Source organism: Rhinopithecus bieti, unplaced genomic scaffold, assembly GCF_001698545.2.
Source record: "Rhinopithecus bieti isolate Rb0 unplaced genomic scaffold, ASM169854v2 scaffold_23283, whole genome shotgun sequence".
Classification (NCBI taxonomy): Eukaryota; Metazoa; Chordata; class Mammalia; order Primates; family Cercopithecidae; genus Rhinopithecus; species Rhinopithecus bieti.
This window is the reverse complement of record NW_016810852.1, coordinates 1092817-1115806: the sequence shown is the minus strand read 5'-3', so window position 1 is coordinate 1115806 and position 22990 is coordinate 1092817. Positions and strand designations below refer to the sequence as shown.

The window sequence follows — 22990 nt, the reverse complement described above, 5'->3', positions numbered from 1 at the left end:
AATCAGGATCAATGACTGTCCACCATGGCAGTACATTAGAATCCTCTGGGAACTTTTGAAACCGGTATACTCAGACCAATTACAATAGACTCTGCTGGGGTAGGTGGATAGGGAACTAGGCTCCGTAGCTGAATAAGCTCCCCAGGTGATTTAAGTGCAGCCAAGACTAAAAACCCCTGTCTGAGGTAGAGCAGACAGCAACCTCTGGAAGTGGCATCCTGTTCCATCACCCAATACCCCTGATCGGAGACTGTAAACCTATCCTCCTGTAACTTGGGGGAGTGGTGGAGTGAACCCCTACCCACATAATTAATAATAATAGATAATAATGCTCTTAAGAGAAGCAATCAAATGAGCACCACTCTGTTCAAGGATGTGAGCAAAGTCTCTGGTAGCAAAGAATGTACCAGGTCCTAGGGCTCTGAAGGGCAGACTCAGGCAGTGAAAAGGGGGAGAGTCATAGGGAGGCAACACAAACTTTACTTGTTTCATACGGAGCCAAACGTTTCTAGAGAAGGCAGCCAAGTTTTCAGAGAATCAGCTCAGTATTGGAGGAAGCTCCTCACTGGGAGTCCATGATCCTAGCTTGTCAATAATTGTCATCTTGTGTATTTCTTAAAAAGCACATAGAACACATTCACAGAAAATACACAAATCACAAGTGCTTTGTGTACTCTAGGCGTGCTATATCCCGATATCACCATTCAACATATTAGATGTCAATTGATTATCACAAACTGAGAACACCCATATAACCACAATGCAAATCAAGAAACAGAACATTGGCCAAGTCACTTTTAATATATTCTGAGCATTGCTTTTGTGCTGAGGAGCTGTGAGAGGCTGCACATGCAAAGATAATGATGCAGAAGCTTTCAGCCCTAGAAGAACTCACAGTCTATGGGGGAGACCAATATACAACCATTTAGCCACACAATTTTACAATAAATTCCCTTCAGAAAATAAATGATGTACAGTGGGTTAAAAAAAAAAAGTTTGATTTGAAGAATTGCCATAAGAGAATTGTCCACGTTTCGGTTTATTCTATATAGTGTCAGAACTGTGCTTAGGGAAGCTCCTCTGAGTGTAGTAGTTGGGGTCACGGTTTAGAAGATGACTTTGGAGCAAACTGATAAATAGTTTTACATGACAAATGAACAGGAATTGGAGGAACTTGGGAAGAAGAAAGAAGGGGAGATGGAAAGAAAAAGGGGATACAGCAAAGAAATAAGGCAGGAGGTTGGTGCTACAGGAAAGTAGCCGGTAATAACTTCTCAGTGACTGAGTAACTGAAGGACATGTAAGAACAGGGATAGCTAATATCCCAATTAGAATTATTAATGTTGCTATAGATCAGTTTGTCTCCTCCCCAATCCTCCCATAAAACCTGCTACATTTTTAAATGCTTTCTGTAAGTAGTTTGAGGGAAAACAAGGAGAAAGTGCCAATTTCTCCAACCAGATAAGCACAGAGCAGAGGGAAGGGAACAGTCATGGGAAATGAGATTGAATGAGAGACAGGCACCAATCCAAAGTACCCATAAGAGGGGAAGCCCCAGGGAATCACACAAATTTTGGGGGAGACATAAAATTTCCTACCAGATGTTCAATGTGGGGCTGAGACAATTTTACTCACACCTCAAAGCTCAGAGTGATAACAGCTGACGACTGCCTGAATATTGTATATTGTCATTGGATTATGTATTTGCCCTCCCCTGCAGTCCTGAATATGTCTGAAATGCATGCCATGCACTGTAACTACCATCAGTTTCAAATACACAAAATGCTATATATACATCTATTTCAAGGCATGCTTGTGATGTAAATAGGCACTGAAATTTCCTAGATCACCTCAGCCTCTGGTTCATAATTAGCCATTCACCCCATTCTACACAAACATGGAGGTTTGTGCTTGTTCCCTGTGAGGATCCCTGGTTTTCTGCCATCCGAGAATGCCTCTGCATGGGCAGATGTGGGAGTGTTGTGAGGCCCACACTGGTCATATCATCTACGTGAATTCCTCACAACCTCCCCTCACACCACAGCATGCTCTAATTTTGAAAGGTGAACAGAAATCCCACTCAACTCTGCTGAATATGTTCTTTCCAGGGCACTGAGGTTTCTGGGTATTTATGATCTGCATCCACTGTGTTACCACAACACATAGGCTGCAGAGCTCTGCATCAGAAATATGCATTTAAAAATGGCAAAGGCATATGTGAAGGAAAAAAATGTTTAAGAAGGGCAGCGGTTTTTTTTTTTTTTTTTTTTGCTTGTTTGAGAGAGAGGTCATGATCTGAAACTCAGCTGACTGAAACATGCTACAGTCTGGCAAAGAAAAAAAATAGCAAAACAGAAAACAGAATAATAAGAAAAAAGAGCTGTTAGAATCACCTATTCTATATAGTGCCACAACTGAGACTAATGGAAAGCAGATTTAGGCTCAATTTGACTAAGATTATTGTAATGGCTGCATCTGACCGTAGTGAAACGGCTTTCTTTATGGGGTGGTGGAAGCTGGAAATTCAAGAAAAGAGTCTTAACTGCCAGTTGTCAGATACTCGCCAGGGAGGGATTGAGCAGTACCAGATGCAAATCAGAGATGCATGGGAGCCTCTCAAACACACCATGAAGTATCTCCAGCTTCCTCCATACACGACTCCAATCCAAGTCAACAGGATGGGCCCCAGGCACTGAATCACACCGGATAAATCAAGGTGTTCTGTAGCTGGTTTAAAAGAGAAAATTAAATGGACTGTGAACTGATTGTTCACAAAGTGAACTGTCAAGAAAACTATGAGACACACAGTTGACTAGATTCTAGAGCTCTATAAGCAGCTGTTCAATTAATTCTTCGTTTCCTTAGTGGATGCAGGCACAAGGTAGAGGTTAGAATGTTGTTTGTTGGACCAAAAAGTGACTAAGAGGAGGGTGGTGGGCAAATTTCTAAAGATGACCTCCCCAAAATTCCTGTTCCCCAATTATTCCATCAAACAGTAACCTAGGCACTGCTGTGAACAGATTTTGCAGTTGTAACTAAATTCCCAATTCAGTTGACACTAAAATTTTAACATTTTTCTGGATACAGCTAGCCTAATCATATTAGCCTTTAAAAGAATAAAGTTTTCTTCAGCTGCTGAAAGAAAAGAAAGACACAAAGGGGAGTCAGAGAGATCTGAAACACGAGAAGGACTCAATGCACTATTACCACTTTGAGGATGGAAGGAGCCACATGAGAAGGAATGTGCACAAGACCCAAAGAGCCAAAGGCAACCCCAAATGACAGCTGGCAAGGAAACAGGGGCTTCAGGCCTACAATTGGAAGGGACTGACTCTCAGCAACCCGAGGCAACTTGGACGGGGACTCTTCACAGGTCCTCCAGATAAAATCCCAGCCCAGCCAACAACTTGACTTTGATCCCCCATGAGACCTTAAGTAAAGAACCCAGCCAAGCCCAGCAGGACTTCTGACCTACAGAACGGTGGAATAACAAATGGATGTTGTTTTAAACCACTAAGTTGGAGTCATCTGTGACAAGGCAACAGGAAAGTAATTCAAGGAGCCACTGTTCCCCATCAGAGAAGAGCATGATGGTTCTCCTAGTACGGGCCCTACATGAGCATTCCTAATATCCCTGATGAAATGTTCACCCTGCTCAATATTGCAAGGTGAGTGAGTTTGTCTTCTGTGCCTGAAGATTCCAAATTCTGCACCCCCATCCCCTGACACTTGCCCAGTTTTGGTGTCTCTCATGTGATTCTATTTATTTCCCTTAATCAGAGTTTCAGACAGAGTAAAGTGTAAATAACTTAGCAAAACCCTGCCAAGGAATTTGTACTTTAACTGAGATGAAAGTTAAGCTAGAGAGTTGGAGTTTAAGAGGGGAGAGGAGCCATCATTTTCCTAGAACCCTTGGAAACACAAAACATTGGGAGACCTTGATTACATGAGTGGCACAGGTAATAACTATATCTCCATGCAAATGATATGTGAAGAAATAAGGCTTAACCTGGCAGCCAATAACAGAGTGACAACAAAAATCTAGGCAGGCCATATTCCAATGTCACCCTTCAACATCTTAGATGTCAAATTTGTCACATGCTAACTTTAAATGTTTTTAAGTTAAATACACAGAAAGAGCCAAACTAGAGGAGGTAATAAGCTGGGGGAAAAATAGCCTCTTAATTAGATTCCTTTCATTCAATAGACGTACCCTATTTTACCCTATTAACTTCACTGATTTTACTTTTAGAAAAGAAACAAAGACCCCAAATATCTAAAATACTTTTGACTTGATTAAAAGAAAAGATCAAACTACAGAGAAAACATCTCCAAAAGAAGATAGTGTTTTCCTTAATCTACATGAAATCTATTAGCATTAACTTGAGGAAAGGTTCCAAGAAGGAGACACTTTCTGAAACCTTCATGACGTCCACTGGATTGTGTTTACCAGTACTCCAGATGAGTGCACATTATCAGCTGTCTCACCTTGAAAGAAAAGTCCCCAGATGTTTGTATACTTTAAGGAAGAAAAAGAATGTGGTATGATACCTATTTATTCATTAATTTACTCATTCATTCAATACATACATGCTAAGCAGCACTGGATGCCTTCCATCAGTCATCTGTGAGGCATCTTTGTTAGACGAGGAAATAAATTTAGAATCAGTCGTGACCCACAACTTTTGGATTTTACAATCAATCGGCCATTGGACTTTACAACCCAAAGTGGAAGGCTTGTGAAGATCACAGGTTTTGTCATCAGAACGACCTATGTTCAAGCTGTGACACATCCTGGTGAGCTGGGACAAGTAACTTGAACACTCTAAGATTCCACATTTATAAAATGGGGCAATAATACTAAGCAGCACATAGAATTCCTGTGCGGATAAATGAGATAATGCATATAATATACTCAGCATAGTGCCAGGTATATATTAATGGCTCAGGCAACATTAACTATTGGGAATATAATAATTATTTTAGTCACGAGAAATGGAGCTCCTCTGGCTGCTGTGGATCTGAATGAGGTTTGGTAGCAGCACCTACTGGCATCAGCACAGCTCTCCTGAACTGGAGTGTGTCTTCAACCAAGTATTTTCCCACATTTCTACAAAGTTCCTAGCCACTTTCATCAAATGCAAGGATAACATTAGGCAGAAAGGGAAATTAATTTTTTATAATCCAGTTTCAAATGGATCTCAACAGGTTAGGGTGATGAACTGAATCTTATATGATATCATTTCTCTGAAGATAAATGTAAATCCTACACTTGAATCTAAATAGCCAATTGCACAAAGAAGCTGAAGTATGAATATGACTGAGCAGAAATGTTAGGGGGCAAAGAGCTCATTGTGGAATATGTCTGTCACCTTCAATGGCACCAATGGAAACATGATATTGAAAATTGGGAAATAATTTTTCTGTTTTATTTTTAGCTAACATTTATTTGACCACATATGATGTAGAGTTGTCTCTTGGTATCTGTAGGAGGTTGGTTCTCGGACCCTTACGGATACCAAAATCCAAGGATGCTCAATCCTCTTATATAAAAGGACATCGTATTTGTATATAACGTATGCACATGCTCCCATATGCTTTAAATCATTGCTAGATTACTTATAATGCATAATACAATGTAAGTGCTATGTAAATATTTGTTATAATATATTGTTTTTATTCCTGAATTATTCTTATTGGTTTTTTTCTGAATATTTTGGATGCACAATTAGTTGAATCCATGGATGTGAAATCCTTAGATACAAAAGGCCCACTGTATTGTATCAAAATTTGAGCATCACACTTCAAGAAGAAAATCAACAAGTTGGAACACATTCAGAAAAAGGCATTTAGGGCTAAAGGAACATCAGGTTATACATTTACAGGAAGAATCAGTAGAGGAGACAGAATGTGAACTGGATTTGTGAGACTGGATAGAAAAACTGGAAAAATGCCTTGGGATCAGGGTGAATAAAGTGTGCTTGCAGACTGTAAGTCTAGTTGGAGTGGATATTTAAAAAGTAATTATATAGATAATACATATTCTTTTCTGTGGATATGCAATTGGTTATGCCTCTAACACTTTCTGCCCCATCCCTAGACCCACTGAGATCACAAAACAATGATTCGTGAACCAACACGTGTGGTGACTCACTGAGTGATGAAAAGATAAGAAGGGAATCATTGTTCTGGGAAAGAAAGAATCATTGTGTCATGCAATCCTACCTAAGTTGTTTCATGAAGTGGAACCACCTTCCCTCAGATGGGGTAGTAATGAAAGGAACATTCATAGGTAATCCTAGATCTGCCTCTTTCCCACCAGGTTTCTTCCTAATCACACGAGATGATTGATTGAAGGTTTTGTAGGGCCTCTGTATTAGTCCATTCTCATGCTATTATGAATAAATACCCAAGACTGGATAATTTATAAACGAAAGAGGTTTAATTGACTCAGTTCTGCATGGCTGGGGAAACCTCAGGAAACTTACAATCATGGCCAAAGGGGAAGCAAACATGTCCTTCTTCACATAGTGGCAGCAAGGAGAAGTGCCGAGCAAAAGGGTGAAAAGCCCCTTATAAAACCATCAGATCCCATGAGAACTCACTATCACAAGAACAGCATGAGAGTAACCAACCCCATGATTAAATTACCTCCGATCTGGTCCCTCCCATGACATGTGGGGATTCTGGGAACTACAATTTAAGATGAGATTTGGGTGGGGACACAGCTAAACCACATCAGCCTCTTATATGGATTTGTGTATGTCCAGGGCAAACCCAAGATAACACTGTGAGATTAAGATTGTCAATCAGGATCTGCAATGCTTTTCTAAGCTCCCTTTATCCTTTTATATTTTCTTCCCTCAACCAGACCACCACCACCTCCAACAGAAACAAGCACAGACTGTGTTGCATGCACTTTCTTTGGGCAGGACATACCCTTCCTTCCTAGGCAGTTCCTGGACCTCTCCTGGCTTCTGTCCCTTTGTCAGAAGTGGCTTGACCTGACCAAATACTTACAATGAAGTGAATGTTATAAACTAATCCATGACTAAGGTGTTCATAGCCAAATAACTGCTTGATGTATTTTGCAACTTATTTCCATCTAAGTTGGAAGGGTCTTTTATCCAAAACCCAGGGTTGGGAAGCACTGCTCCATCCCCCTATTGAAATGCAGCTATGAGTTTGGACACTGGTTCTTTTGGCCCTTCTATCTCTGGGCACATGAAAGGAAAAGCCTTCCAGCCTTTGTCCAAATCCTCACAGGAAACAGGGCTCTCACACAGCTTTGACTTTAGACAAATACAAAGTAGTCAGAAACATAGCCGAAGCTATAAACTCTGGGCTTAAATTTGTCAGGAAATGTTTATTTGTTTTCATCAGGCCATACCAAGAAGAAAAGAAAGATCACATGACCAAACAGATAAACAAAAATGTCAAACAAAAGAGCCAAAGGGTACTAAAAATGGAGGCTGAGATTTTTGCAAAGCTCATAAGCTCACCTTATGGAGCAAAGCCTATCAAAACAGATGACACCCACATAAACCCCAACATAAAGGAGCAGAAAACTAAGATTAAGCCAAGACTATGAATGGGCACTTAGGGACCCCTGGGTCTCATGAAAGGCAGAAGTCAGGCTGGTTTCCCCAGCTGCCTACCAGAAAGAGTCGTATTTCGGCTAAGTTCAAAAAGTCAGTCCAGACTTTTCTCCTCTCTCCCAGTAAGAAAGACTCTGCAGCGAGCATTAAATATTTACCCCAAGCCCTGCCTTGCTTATTTTTTGAGAGTTACTTTGTAAATAAAACAACTCTAGTATCAAAAACTTCGAAGTATTAGGAGGATGCTAATTCATGAGATACTCATATAGGGCGCTGAAGCCTTCTTCCAGCAACCCCTGGGGGTATCCTACAATTACCGGGAGGGATTAGAGGACAGTCCTGTACACTTCTGCCTCATTCTTGGTATAACAATAACAAAATACAGACATCATTTCCAACAACAATAATACAATAACAAAAACTGGAAAAAACATCCCATCCAGCCACAATACAACTCTACTACCAAAAAAAAAAAAAGAAAGAAAGAAAAGAAAAGTGGCTAATGCTTAATAAGTGCCCAACATCGTTTTACTCCTGTTAAATGTAAGATCTTATTTAAACTCCACAAGAATTCCATTTTGCAGGTGACAAAACTGAGGCACAGAAAGGGAAATATGACTAATAAATGAAGAAACCAGTGCTGTTCTTAGCCGTGGAACTCTACTGGCTCCCTAAGAGCCACACAAGTTGAGCCCAGCACAAACTCCTTCTTGTAGCCTTTCTCTAAACCATACTTCCTCCTCTCCAATATTCCATGTTCCCCTAATGTCCCATTTCTCCCCCAGTATTTCAGGACATTTCCTTGAGCCCTCCTGCCATTTATTTGCCCTAAGTGACATCGGGTTTTCCTGCAATGCTTGACATTATTTTCAGATACATCAGGAAAGTGTCTGTAAATCATCTGACTTCTACCCACCCAGTCCCTAATCTGCCTTGCCGGTGGTGACCCTTTCCTGCCACCACAAGCCACATCCCACACCTTCCTCTCACTCACTACTCCAACTGGTGCCTCCCTTCTTCATGACAAATGTGTTTCTGTTCACCATGCCTATTCCTGAACACCAGCTTTACTCACGTCCCACAGCCTATTAACCCCCTGCTATTTACACCACCAACAGCCACGTCAATACGGCCTGCATTAGCCGGGGTGCTCTCTTTTAACCTATTGCTATGCCTCTTTATCAAGCCGCAGTCCTTCTTACAACCTCATCTTACCTCAATGTAATTGCAGTTTATGTTTATTCGACCCTGACATTGCTCAGTTAACTAAAATTTCCACCTAATGTATTTTTAATTGAGATATGGTGCCACCATCCTATTTATGGTGAATAAATATTTGTAAAAGATAACACATTATGTTAGGGCAGTTATGGTGAAACAGTGCTTTCACATACTGCTGGTTAGGATTTAAACAATGATATAGCCTTTTGGATTGTACGTGTAAGCCAAGTCCTAGTAAAATCACTGCTATGTAAATTTGTGTCTGTAAATCATTTCCTACTAAAATTTATACCATTTTACTTGATAATTTGATTTTCATGATTCCATACTATGCAAATAATCAGACAATCCCCTGAAGGGCTGACCGTTCCCCTCTGTACCCACCCAAATCTACACATTTATTAAGGCCCAGATTTTCTCCACCTCTGAGAAACTTTAAGGTCAGAATGAGCTCTCTCTCCTCTGAATTTCTAATATTCTTAATGTCTTTGCATCTTATGCCTGGCATACTGGTAATTAATTTATTCAAATTTAACAAGCTTTGATGATACCCGCAATGAACTGGAGTTACGTTAACACTGGAGAGACAAAGGAAATGAGACACAACCTGCCATCTCCTATCCTTTCTCCTTAACTGAGCTGGAGTCCCCTTGAAAGTAAGGACCAGGCCGGGCGCAGTGGCTCAAGCCTGTAATCCCAGCACTTTGGGAGGCCGAGACGGGCGGATCACGAGGTCAGGAGATCGAGACCATCCTGGCTAACACTGTTAAACCCCGTCTCTACTAAAAAATACAAAACCTAGCCGGGCGAGGTGGCGGGCGCCTGTAGTCCCAGCCACTCGGGAGGCTGAGGCAGGAGAATGGCGTAAACCTGGGAGGCGGAGCTTGCAGTGAGCTGAGACCCAGCCACTGCACTCCAGCCCGGGCGACAGAGCGAGACTCCGTCTCAAAAAAAAAAAAAGAAAGTAAGGACCAAAGCTTATTTATTTTTACATCTGAAGTACCTCACACAAAACACAGACAAAATATAGCAGATACTGAGCTAATTACTAAACATTTTGGTGAGATTCATTTAATGATGCAAGGGTGGGCACACTGGTTCACACCTGTAATCCCAGCACTTTGGGAGGCCAAGGTGAGTGGATCATTTGAGATCAGGAGCTTGAGACCTTACCAACATGATGAAACCTCGTCTCTACTAAAAATACAAAAATTAGGCAGGTGTGGTGGCATAAGCCTGTAATCTCAGCTGCTTGGGAGGCTGAGGCAGGAGGATCACTTGAACCTAGGAGGCAGAAGGTTGCAGTGAGCCAAGATCACGCCACTAGACTCCAGCCTTGGCGACAGAGCCCCACTCTGTCTCAAAAAACAAACAACAACAAAAAAGTCATTTAATGATACAATGTGTGTTACCAGTTTCAAAATCATTAATCCAAAAGGTTTCTTATGGCAGGCTAACATCAACTGAGACTGTCTCAGCCTTGGATAGTTTGACCTTGAGTGATGGATAATTTGGGATGAACTTAATTTCCAGGGTGAATATTAATTAGCCCATACTTCCTCTTATCTCTAAAACAAAGTACCCCTCAACACTTTTTTTGGCTAGGAAAAATGTTCCAATAATATATTTATGTATTTTTGGAAAATACATTTCTATACATTAAACTCCAAATAATGAAATAGGGATACTTATTAAGGGCCTGTGGCAATGTTATCCGTATTTTATAGATGAGGTTACTGAGCCTCCGAGAGGTCAACAGATGCTAAAACTATTAAGTAGTGAATCACCAGTTTGTTTCAGGCCTCCTCCACATACACCGTTCTATTTCCCTAATAAACATATATAAGTGTTTTAGAAATAGATGTTCCTGGGGGTAATTCTGTGTACCTCAAAATTAAAGTCACTCGGTGAGAAACAGAAAGACGTCTTGTTAGTGGATTCTGCCCATGTTCACCCCTCCTTCATCATTTACGTCACATTTACTTTTTCTAACACACTTTTTGCCTGTGTTTTCTTACTTAGGTCACTGTGTTCACTTTGACTTTGAAAAATGCCTAAAAGTGGTAAGGATAAGCCATGAACCAGGTCCATGCATGGAACATGGGCCTTCCAAGGTACAGGGACTCTTTAAGGATCCCAAGAGAAAATTGGGTCCCAGTAGGAAACAAGGGTCACACTCAGATTAGAATAATTCAAGGAAAATCTAATAAAGAGATTCTTTTCAAATTATGTGTTTCCTTAGTACATCAGATTTTCTTGTTTTGGTAAATAGCTATTACTGCCCTTAGACTTGAAGGGACAAGGAGAAGGAGAAGATGCAGGAAGAAAAGGAAGTTCTCCATAAGAAGGGCAGCAGAGCCAGCCCAAAATGACTTCAAGGAGATGGAGTCTGGGAGTCGACATGCTGACCTCACTCTCTTTCAGCCCTCTGATTCTCTGCCAGGGATTCCCCATGGGTCAAAGCCAATGGGATGCCTCCTCCTGAGGCCACAGGAGCCTGCTGATAGAATTCAGAGAGGACATCCTCCCCAGACAGAGAACAGCATAGAAAAATGAAGAATGGATCAGTTGGAGCAAGTCCGAAGTATCTGGCACAGGTAGTGAGAGTCAGTCCAAAGATTGGCCAAGTATCACATCTTTCACGTAGAAGATAGAACTACCAAATAGTCAAAGGTTGGTACTATGAAGGAATAGTCTACTCAAAATGAGAAGTGTCTAACATATATAGAATGACCTAGAAAATCTATATGCATTTTGTTAGTAGGATATTAGCATGCATACTAGCACAAAGGCTAAAATGATATTTACCAGTCTTTACACTGATTTCTTCATAATTAAAAAAAGTAAAATATGCTCAACATCATGAAGAAGGCATTGTCAACAATGGTATCTACAAGCGCAGCATTTATTTTGCATTATTAAGATCTTGAAAGAGCTTGTATTTTGTTGGAGGACTTTGTAGTGTGTGTATAGATGCAGGGCCACAAAGTGCAATGAGTACAGCACACCAGACCTTGGAGGTGAAAAACTAGCTGTCACATCATGAACTTCAGAATCCTCACCAATGAAATAATATCTCTACTCACCAGAGAGTATGGTTATAATGGACACACAAAAGTCCCTAATAAATCATAAAATGTTGCACACCATATGCCTTTATATGTATCTCTTTATATATGTATGTCAGAGCTTCCTAGTCAACTGAAAGCTTCTTTGGAATAGATGGTGCTCATTTTCTAGAGAATCTACCACACAGTCTGGCATATAGTAGATGCTGAATCAATTTTTTCATGATACATAGATACAAGTCAGCACTTCCTCAGTATTTAATGAGATTCAGTCAAGCCATCCTCCTTAAGAGTGATTTTAGATGAAGAAACAAGACACAGAGTTGGGGAATTTCCACAAAATATGATTGTTATTAGTGTGTGCCAAAGCATGTCACAAAGCAAGTGCTTTGTGGAAAATTGATCAGAAAGGAAGAGTCAGAGGAGGGGCAAGTGTGTGGACCAGGAAAGAGAATATATATGTCCAGGTCCCAAGAGGAAGTAGCACCCTTGCCAGCCCAGGCACTTCTAGCAGAAGCACAGGTACAAGTATAGGTCTGCCCTAAGCCCAGCCTCCCTCCAGAGATCTTTTCTCCCCAACCAGCCATGCCCTTGCAAGATTTCCTGACATTATCCCTCGCAGCCAGGGCTCTTTTGTTGCTGGCTGTTAAAAAGTGAAACCTTTTATGGTGTATATAAGCCAGAGGTGACACAATTAAATGAAACTATTTGTCATATAAAATTTACATCAGCAGGAATTAAATGTCAAATAACTTAGGATTGACAGCCTCCACTGAGTCATAAAGACTCTAAATTAGTCCTGTGAAGGGTATTCTCATACAGTCCCTAATAAACTCCACTCCACCTAAGACTGACTTTCCGAAGTACTCAAAGAAGCATGTCAATGGTGAGATTGCCTTATTCCTCACAAAAAGTTGAATGGAGATTAAAAAGTCTTCTTTTACTGACTGTGCAGCTTTCTTAATGTAGGAAAAAACAGGGCAGAGAATACGACACACAGGAAAGTGTACCCCTAAGAAGCTTTGCATCCTCTCCTTGACCAGATACAGCTGTGTGACTTTGGGCCAATCACATCAGTTCTCTGATTTACAGGTAATGCCATCCTCTCCTCTTAACTGCTACATTAAACTACTTTTTTCCTAATTACTAGAATTTATTTTTAGAACAATTTTAAGTTTATGAAAAAATAGGCAGTACAGAGTTCTTTTATACCCTCCTGCTCCTCCATTCTCTCAGTTTCTCCTAGGATTAACATCTTGCATTAGAGCAGCCCATCTGTCACAAATGAAGAACCACATTGATACATTATTAAAGTCCATAGTATTATATTAGTGCTCACGCCATGTTTATAGTCCTATGGGTTTTGACCAATGTTTAATGTCATATATCTGCCATTACAGTGTCATACACAATAGTTTCACTGTTCTAAAAAATTTGCTTGTGCAAATCCCATTCATTCATCTATTCAACATAATACTAAGTACTGGAGACACAAAGATAAATAGGACACTGCTCATACCTTGTAGGCACTGGGAAGTGTGCATATTGATGGAGTCATGGATTATGATGATCATCATAGCAGAGATCCGCAAAGCATGAATATAAACAGCTAGCATGCATTAAGTATTAAACAGTACAAGCCAGAGTTAGATATTTTATGTAATTGTATGTGATTACACCCTCCCAGCCACCTATGTGGTAGATGCTATTATCATACCTTTCACATATGAGGGCCTGAGAGAGGTCCAGTGCCTCCTCTATTGAGAACACACATGAATTCCAGAAAAGACAGGATTGAGTCAAGTTTCTAAAACAATTGGGTTCCCTGAGTGCCTAGTAGGGAAAGGGGCATGCAGAACAGGAGGGACGTGGTCACAGTGAAGTCACAGTGCATGCATGTGCTCAGATGCCTGAGTGAATCAATGTGTTTGTTTAAACAGGGCAAATAGGAGGTTGCAAGAGATGATGCTGAAGAGAACAAAAGCCAATTCCTGCAAAGTCTTATGTGTGCTGCTCAAGAGTTAGTTCTTTATTCTCTAGACAGGGAGTGCAAGGGAGGTTTAATATGATTTAGTTAGCATCTTGGAAAGATTACTCTAGAGAAGGATTTAGAACAGTTTGGAAAGCTGAAGGAAAACTATGAGACTCAGCTGAGTGGATGACACTTGGTGAACACATAGTATGTACCCACACTGTGCGGAGGGCTTTGTATGAAGTGTCTCACTTTTTCATCTCCTCATTTGAGGTCAAGCAGGAGATGATGGGAATCTATATCAGTGGGCATGGGGATGATGAGATATACTTTAGATGTTAAGCAGACCAAAGGGGTAAGGCTTGGAGACCATTTAGAGGTTTGGTCAGAAAAAATGACAGAAAAATGTTTGTTCTAAGATTTCTGACTTGAGTAGGGAGGTTGCAGATGATCTCATGTATTGAGAATAGTAACAAAGGAAAATTATCAGGTGTATAGCAAAAGTCAGAGCATTCAGATTTAATTGTGTTGCAGTTGACTTGCCTGTTGATTACCCAGGTGGTTGAATGCTCAAGTCTATTGCATGGCAGAGATGACGAGGTTAAACACACACACACACACACACACACACGCACACAATTAGAAATGATCAGCACATAGGTGCTGCATCAAGCTAACCTGGAAGAAGATAAAACCTGTCCAGGGAAAGCATGTAGAATGAGAACAGAAGTGGGCTAAAAGATAAGTCCTGCCAAGGACAGAACTCACAAGGGAAAGTCATGAGGGATTTCTGGGGCATGAGAAGGAATCACAAAAGGTGATAATTAGAGAGGAATAATTAGAGAGATAAGAGGAGAAACAGAAGGGGAAGAGGATCATAGAAATTTAGAAATTAAGAAAGGAGAAAGCTTCACAAATAATGGAGTGGTTGACAGTGTCAAATGCCTCAGGGCGGTCAAATATGATAAGGGCTGAAAGGAGTCAATTAGATTTGGCATTAGGAGGTTACTAATGATCCTGGTAAAACAGCTTCGCTTGAGTGGTAAGTACAGAAGCCAGATGGTCGAGTGATGAAGAGTGAGTGAACGATGTGGAAGTACAGACAGCATGTGTAGATCATGCCTTCAAGGAATTAGACTGTGAAGGAGGGAAGAAGGCTGAAAACGACACTAAGATAGACAAAGAGTTTCTTTTTAAGATGGGACATTTGGGTCTGTTTATCAACCATAGGAAAGCAGCCAATAGAAAAGCAGGAGGATTGAAAACTGTAAAGAAAGGAAAAATTTGATAGAGCAAGGTCTTGAGTGAAGGGGTGAATGAGACTAGAAAGGGCATAATTCTTCTTTGAAAATTGAGGAAAGGTAGAAATCTAAGCTCTGCTTATATGAGGAGTGAATCAGATCTATGAGGTGCATCTGTAGGATGCAGGTGGGGGCCACAGAGCTGCTGGGAGTCTCTTTACAGGACCTTCCAACCTCAGAGAAAGAGCTCTTCCTAAACAAAACGGAAGGGTGGGAAAGAAAGTTGATAGGTAGGAAGGAATATTGGGTGTACAATGCACTGTCTGTCATTTGAATTGTATCTAGTGTAGACCACAAGAGGGTATGCCTAAGTTTTAGGATAAAAAAACTAGAAATAGAAGGTGGAACTAAAAGTAAGGCACAGCTCTGCTGAAGTCTTATGAGACATAAAGAACTCAGACCTGGGGCAGCTTTAGTGTTGCCAACAGGTTCAGCGCAAAGGACTTAGCCAGACGTAGTGACCTCAGTCCTGGGCATTAGTCTCTATAATAACCATAGAATGTGTTGGGGATGCCACATCCTGAGACAGTGAGAGACTGGCTGGAACATCTCAGGCTCCATTCTAGTCTCTCCTAGAAACAAGATGTCCTTCAATGCTTTAACTCAGTGGTCCTCTTGTTCTCAGGATATAAAGCCCAACGTGGGCTGCTTTCCTGCATCTCTCAGATGTGGTGCAATTGGGATATGTACAGTGGAGACTCCATCCACTCCAGGCAGCTTTCCTGAGCCTTTGGGGATCAGCTTGTGATAAATCCCGGGCTTTTGCCTATATTCTGCCTTGCTGCCTATCTGTATGTTATAAATCCAACTTATGTAACATGGTGTGTGTCCAGTGGGTGCTCTGTCTCATTGGATTAAGAAAAGTTGATAACCTTTGCACCGTGAGCCTCTTTCACACTCTTCTCTTTCTCCTCCAATATTTGAGGAGTTGGAATTTTATGCCATGACCCCCTGTTGTATCAGTCTAACCACAGCCAGAAAAATAAGGATAAGCCCTTAGAAGTCATCATATGGAGAGAAATTCTGCCCAGGGTGTTGGGCAACATGAACTCTAAGATTCCTCCCATCTCTGATTGCATGTCTGCCATTCCCCATCAACTAAGTGTAAAATCCCTGAACTCGTGAAATGCATTCTGTTCCATTACCTACAAGCCTCATTCAGTGTACACGAGGAATGCTCAGTAAATTTATATTTCTGGGGTGATCAAAACTTTTTAGAATCTCCTTGGCTTGCAGAGACTAAAGCCAGCTCACAATCGGAGGGAATCTGCACATCACATAAATTTTCAACCGAAGAATGTTCCCTCCAGCTCCCGCATCTGCCTCAGCCTGCAAAGCCTTGAATTCATCAGGAGATTGAGCTGATGCTGTCCATGTGACTTGCTGTAAAAAAGCACGTCACTAATGCCACAAAGGCACTCCCCTTCCCTCCTAGACTGTACAGCATTTTGTAACAATAAATATTGCCAAAAGAACAAAAATCTCATTGACACATCCATAGCTGAGAAGGCTTTAATTTGTGTCTGTTGATGCTGGCCCCCTGACTCCCTTGTCATTAATTACACATCAATGACACATTTGCTTGTATAATGGAGAGAGTGAGGGAAGGGGAAGGGGAGGCTGCATCTTAACAACTTTGGCATGCCTTGGCTCTGGGGGCCCTGGGAGCCTGTTCAGGGGCAATTATAAATACAAACACTGCGACAGGCTTGCCTAGACTAACAGAGAGAATAAGATCTCTTCTCCAAATGAAGGAAATTGCTGATGTTGTGTATTCAGCATGCTTACATGGAGGGTGAGGGGAATAAACAGCTGTCTGAGGATGTAAGAAGTTGCGTTATTAATATCATCATGATAATTTACATGTCTTCTGTGTCTTAAAGTTTATGGGTTTTTCTAATCAAATATTTTATTCGATCCTCTATTATGGCAGGAAATATTTTTTGTCTTATACACAGTGCCTAAGTTAGTGTCATGCACATTGCAAACATTCTATAAATATTTAGTGAATGAATACATAAATGGACTAATACAAGAATGTTAAAGTAAGACCTCCCTTAACATTGTGTTCATATTTCAGGTGAACAAACTAAAGTGCAGAACATTTTAGGAACTTGCTCAGATTCCTGGGATTGATAGGAGGCAGTGTCAGGACTCAGTCCCAGGTTTTATTCTTCCTGGGCCCTGGTACTCTCCCTTACTTTCTCTTGTGAGGTCCTTTTGCATGGCTGTGACCATTAAAAATCTACCTGTCACACAACCCACAAAATATGTACACCTATTATGTAAAAAATAAATACCTGTTACAAAACTCCTTCAGTGACTGTCTCCCCATCCTGTCAGTGGTGCATTCTCTAGAAGGAGGCATACACAGCACTGAGCTCTGCTGACTACCACAAAGAGGAGGGTTTGGGACAGATGCCAATCTCAGCAAATGAAGAAGTGATTTCCTGCTGGCCATGGCTTATGGGGCCCTGGCTCTTTAGCACTACTTGCAAGGCAGTGTTCTCTCCTGAGGCTTCAAGTGGGAGCAATGGGGCTCCCACAGACTGAGTTCCTGCGATGTTTCAGACACTGGATGTCTATTCTTTCTGTGGGCATGGTGCTGGTTTTGTCTCATCTTTTTGTGCATGAATGCTGTGTGTTCTAATTCATTCTGTGCATTGTTGGCACAGTGTCACTCTTCCATAATGGAACTTTCGCAAAGCTTTTTGGACTGGAAAAACATTGTCCCTTGGAATAGAAAAATAGATACAATGACAATTCCTGGGTAACACCACTAAACATGCCCTAACAGCAGTATCTTAATAGTTCCAACTCTCTAGCATGTCATGGTGGTTCTACATGCATCCTTGTACACAGTTCTTGATCTACATAGACCTGAAACACACACAGGGAAGGAAATATAAAAGATCGATTTTCTAATCTCCAATGCTATACTAAAAAGCACTATAAAATAAACAGCACTGCCGGAGTCTCTGGTAGGTTCCCACTTACTTGGAGAAAATGACATAAGTCCAGAAAAGCACAACTATGCCTCACAGAGGAGTACAGAAAACTTAACTGTAATAAAAACTTCAACACAATTGCTGAGATTGCTCACCCAACAATCAACAACTTTTGGCAGACACGTTCCTAATACAGTGTGGGAGACAGTTCCAGGCCAAGAATATGAAGTAACTGTCTATTTTATTAAAGCAAAAAAATAAACAAATTCTGCCATTGCTACACTGAAGTATTTAAACTTTCTCTAGTGAAATAATATGAAACAATGGCCATCTCTACTACCTACTCTAGTTCTACTCTGATAGTCTAGCCCAGTGTTATTTAAACATGGTCTCAGAGCTCTACAAGTTCTAATATACACATTTTCACTCCCTGTTTTTGCAAACAGCTGTCCCAATCAAGTTGGTTTTATGTGATCACCAAATGCAATCACCAAAAGTACGATTATATTTGACGTCTTCATAGACGCTTCTGGCTGAATTCAGGTTAGTATGTTCAAATGTAAATATAAATATAAATATATACTTACGTTCCACATCTTCCTATTATATTAACTCTGAATTTTCTTACTATTTTATAGGCAAGATTGTTTTACATGTATCATTGAAAGATAATTTCCACAAAATAAGACTTTAGTGTCTTAAGTTATTTACTAAACTAATTGTATTCATTACCTGTTGCTGCACAACACATTACCCCAAAAGTCAGCAGTTTAAAACAACATACATTTCTTATCTCACAGTTTCTGTTGGTTGGGAATCTGGGCCCAGCACAACTGGGTCTTTTGCTTCATGGTCCCTTTCAGGTCACAATCAATGTATCACTTGGGCTGCAGTCATAGCAAGGCTCAACTGGGGAAGGATCACGTCGCTGTTGGAAAGAGTCAGTTCTTCACACGCTGGACTGAGGATCTGGGTTGCCAGATGGCAGTTGACTGGTGGCTTACCCCCCAGTCCCTTGCCATGTGCACCGCTTCAAAATGGCAGCTTGGTCCACCAAAGTAGACAAACCAGAAAGGCATTAGAGACAGTATGCTAGCAAGATGGAAGTTACAAACTACTGCAACCAACCATAGAAGTGACATCTCATAATCTTTGCTGTATTTTATCAGGTGCAAGCCACCAATCAATAGGAGTGGGTATTAAGGACCCTCTCAGAAGTCTGCCCATCATAGAGATTTTTGTATTAACACTATACAAATTAAAATATGCTAGGTGTGCAATTTTTAATTGCTGTGGCTAATGAAACACTAACAATTTTAATGTGAAAAGAAGGTGTTTGAACCAAGTGGAGAATTGATGTACTTGACAAACCAAGGTTTAAGTAGCTCAGACACAAGCAAATAGAAGAATTAAATCTTTGCACACCACAGTAGAAACACCTTCCCAAGTGCATGATATCCAACAACCCAAACTACAGCCATCAGTGCCATTTTCACCTTTAAGTCATAGAACAGTTTCAGGCAAACATTATCAGCCATATCCAAATAATGGTATTTTTCTGAATGTTATTAAAATAGCAGTTGAATTGTTTGTATAAAATTGATGCATTGATGCATTTTTTCCATTTAATAGTTCTTTTAGAGTCAAGAGCTACAAGCACAAGAAGTTTGTACTCAGAGTATAATAACACTGTAATAGGAATGTGTGACACATTACTGGAGCTTGAGAAACATGGCATTCAGCTTATGCTTTTTAACTTTTATTTTAGGTTCAGGGGTACATATTCAGGTTTGTTATATAGGTAAGCTACATGTCACAGGAGTTTGGTGTACAGATTATTTTGTCACTCAGGTAATAAACGTAGTACCAGATAGGTAGTTTTTTAAATCCTCTCCCTCCTCCCACCTCCCACCCTCAAGTAGGCCCCAGTGTCTGTTGTTCCCTTCTTACTGTCCACGTGTTCCCCTCTTAGTGTCCACATATAAGTAAGAACCTGTGGTATTTGGTTTTCTGATTCTGCATTAGTTTGCTTAGGATAATGGCCTCCAGCTCCACCCATGTTGCTGCAAAGGACATGATCTTATTCTTTTTTATAGCTGCATAGTATTCCATGGTATATCAGTACCATATTTTCTTTATTGAATCTACTGTTGATGGGCTTTGGGTTGATTCCATGTCTTTGCTATTTTTAATAGTGCTGAGATGAACATACACATGCATGTGTCTTTATGGTAGAATGATTTATATTTTGGGGGTATATGCCCAATAATGGGATTGCTAAGCCGAATGGTAACTCTGTTTTAAGTTCTTTGAGGAATTGACACACTGATTTCCACAATGTTGAACTAATTTACATTTCCACCAGCAGTGTGTAAGCATTCCCTTTTCTCTGCAATCTCAGCAGCATCTGTTATTTTTTGACTTTTTAATAATAGACATTTTGAATGGTATGAAATGGTATCTCATTGTGGTTTTGATTTGCATTTCTCTAATGGTTAGAGGCGTTGAGCATTTTTTCATATACTTGGTGGTGGTATGTATCCCTTCTTTCCAGCTTGTTTAAAAGGCCAGATGCCTTAGCATTCGAAGAGCTTGCAGATTCTCTCAGGAATCTGAAAGGTAACCAATTATCATTTGAGTATTTCATAAACTTCATTTCAGTAATAATACATTGAGATATTAAACTAAAATGTCCCCCATTTTTTATGAATATCATTGCCCTGCTGTTGTTTAGGGGAGGGAGGAGCCAAATGAAAATAAAGAGGTTCTTACTCGGCACTGAATTTCAGATAGGGTTTTTTAAATCTAGTGTGAAACAATAATCCCAACAGCCTAGCTGTGTTGAGGGAGAAAATGACATTTCAATTCCAAAAGATTCCTTCTCCATATCAAGAGCAATGCTTTTAGTTTAAGGATAGAGCCATGGGCTGGAGAGAATGGACAGGAAGCCTGATTACTCAGAAAGGAGGAGACGGTTTCACTGCTGGGAGAAGGTGGAAAAGACTCAGAAGGGCAAATACGAAGCTGAAGTTCAGTGGTATTCTCTCTCTCTCTCTCTCTCTTTCTCTCTCTCTGCAACAAAACCGTAGGGTGGGGAGAGAAAGATGGCAGGGGAGTACAAACCTCCATGTCAGGAGGGAATCCATAAACCCTGAGGTGGTCCCCCACGACGCCACCTCTCAGCCATGTGCTGCCTCTGGCAACTGGAGGAATGTTTGTGTCCAATCGTGTGGTGGGAGAGGTAGAGCTGCTGTAGCAGGAGACATTTTGAGGGGTGGGCCTGAGAGGAGGGTCCCAGCAGTTCGTAGGTTTATGTCCCAACAGAGGCCCAAGATTGTGGCAAGGAGCCAGCAGACTATGGGGTCCTAGAAATTCTAGACACATTGGCAACCATGTTTTTGTCTAGTGTTGGCAAACCCAGTAACTTCATCAAAAAGTCCACATCCATAAGGGTTTCTTAGAACGCTTATTGGAACTGGCAGAAAAGGGGAGTTTTTATTATCTCTCTCTGGGGAGCTTCATTGGCTGTTTTGCAGACTCTTGGCATCTGGCAATATCCATGTTCTAAGGAGAAAGAGATAGGAAAGGCACCTTGACTCCAGCCACATGAAGCCCAAAGACATTGCAGCCCCACCCCATGTGACTGCTGGGGGCTCACCCAGAACACCCAATATTTCCACTGTGTTTTCGTCAGCAATCTATCTTTACTGGAAAACTCTCCAGGCTCCTAAAGCCAATGCAATATGACAAGGATGCCTCTGGTGTGCCACCCAGGCAGAGGGCTTTGCTTGAGAACCCAGGGATTCCTGTTCTGCAGTCCTTGGGGAATCTGACAGAGTTGCTGACACAGATTTCTCTAATTGTGCTCATACTTTCTCTCCTCCGCCCCTTTATTTTTCCCCTTTCCCTTTAAAGTTGGATAAACTTGAAAATGAGTTTCACTTTCTTCATTTGACTCTGGAAAATGGGACAGTACCCTAGGCATCTCAGCTGCCTAAAAGCCCCTCTATCCCATGGGAGCCCACAGCACCAAGAGCCTAGCGAGATGAGGCAGGAAGAAACCAGGGAGTCTCTTCATGCTTCTGCTTTTCTACAGTTTGTGGTCTGTGGTATGGAAGTGTCTGTTTTGTTTTGTTTTGTTTTGTTTCTCAGGCAGCTACAATAAAAATATCACACGCTGTGTGGCTTATAGACAACAGAAATTTACTTTTTGCAGTTCTAGAGGATGAGAAGTCCAAGGTCAAAGCACCAGCAGATTCAGTGTCTGGCAAGGGCCTGCTTCCTTGTTCATAGATGGCTATTTTCTCACTGTGTCCTCAAATGGCAGAAAGAGAGAAAGTTTTCTGAGATTCTTTGCGTGAAGCTGCTAATCCAATTCATGAGCAAATGGCCTCCTAAAAGCTCACCTCCAAATACTATCACACTGTGGCTTAGGATTTCAACCTAAGAATTTAGGGAGACATAAATATTCTGTCTACAGCAGGAATACGTGACAACACAGTTGATCTTTTTATCCATGGCCTCCAAAATATCTAATCTCAGATTTATTATTTTCGAGATTTTTGTTTCATCTGGCAGCTACTCAAGTTCCTAAAGAATACATACAAATGATACTTGGATAAGTGAGGAACACCTCCAGATCTCTTTTCTTCCTAGTGTGCCTGGTACAAAATAGGCATTCATAAATGTTTGTTGAATGAATCGATGACTCGTGAACAGGGAAATCTCTCTGTACTGAGACCCTGATGGCCTTGGGTTTCACCTAAGGCTGCTTTCTGTACAATAATGTTTGATGTTACTGCTCCAGGGCTTTTCTCCTGATAAGGAGCCATGGCTACTCTGAAGCCAATCTGTCCTAGAAATCTTAGGATTTACTTAATTG

At 40.9% G+C, this 22990-nt stretch overlaps 1 long non-coding RNA gene across 5 annotated transcripts in view; it reads right to left on the bottom strand.

Moving 5' to 3' along the window:
- Positions 1-2517: 2517 nt before the first annotated feature.
- Positions 2518-22990, bottom strand: part of LOC108542824 (uncharacterized) — a 97619-nt gene continuing 77146 nt past the window's right edge. For 3 of the 5 annotated variants that reach the window (XR_001889376.1, XR_001889379.1, XR_001889377.1), the window contains one exon: positions 22330-22423. This is a non-coding gene — a long non-coding RNA (uncharacterized LOC108542824). Of the gene's footprint in view, positions 2728-22324; positions 22424-22990 lie in introns of those variants that run through there. The other 2 variants (XR_001889380.1, XR_001889378.1) reach the window with 2 other exon arrangements.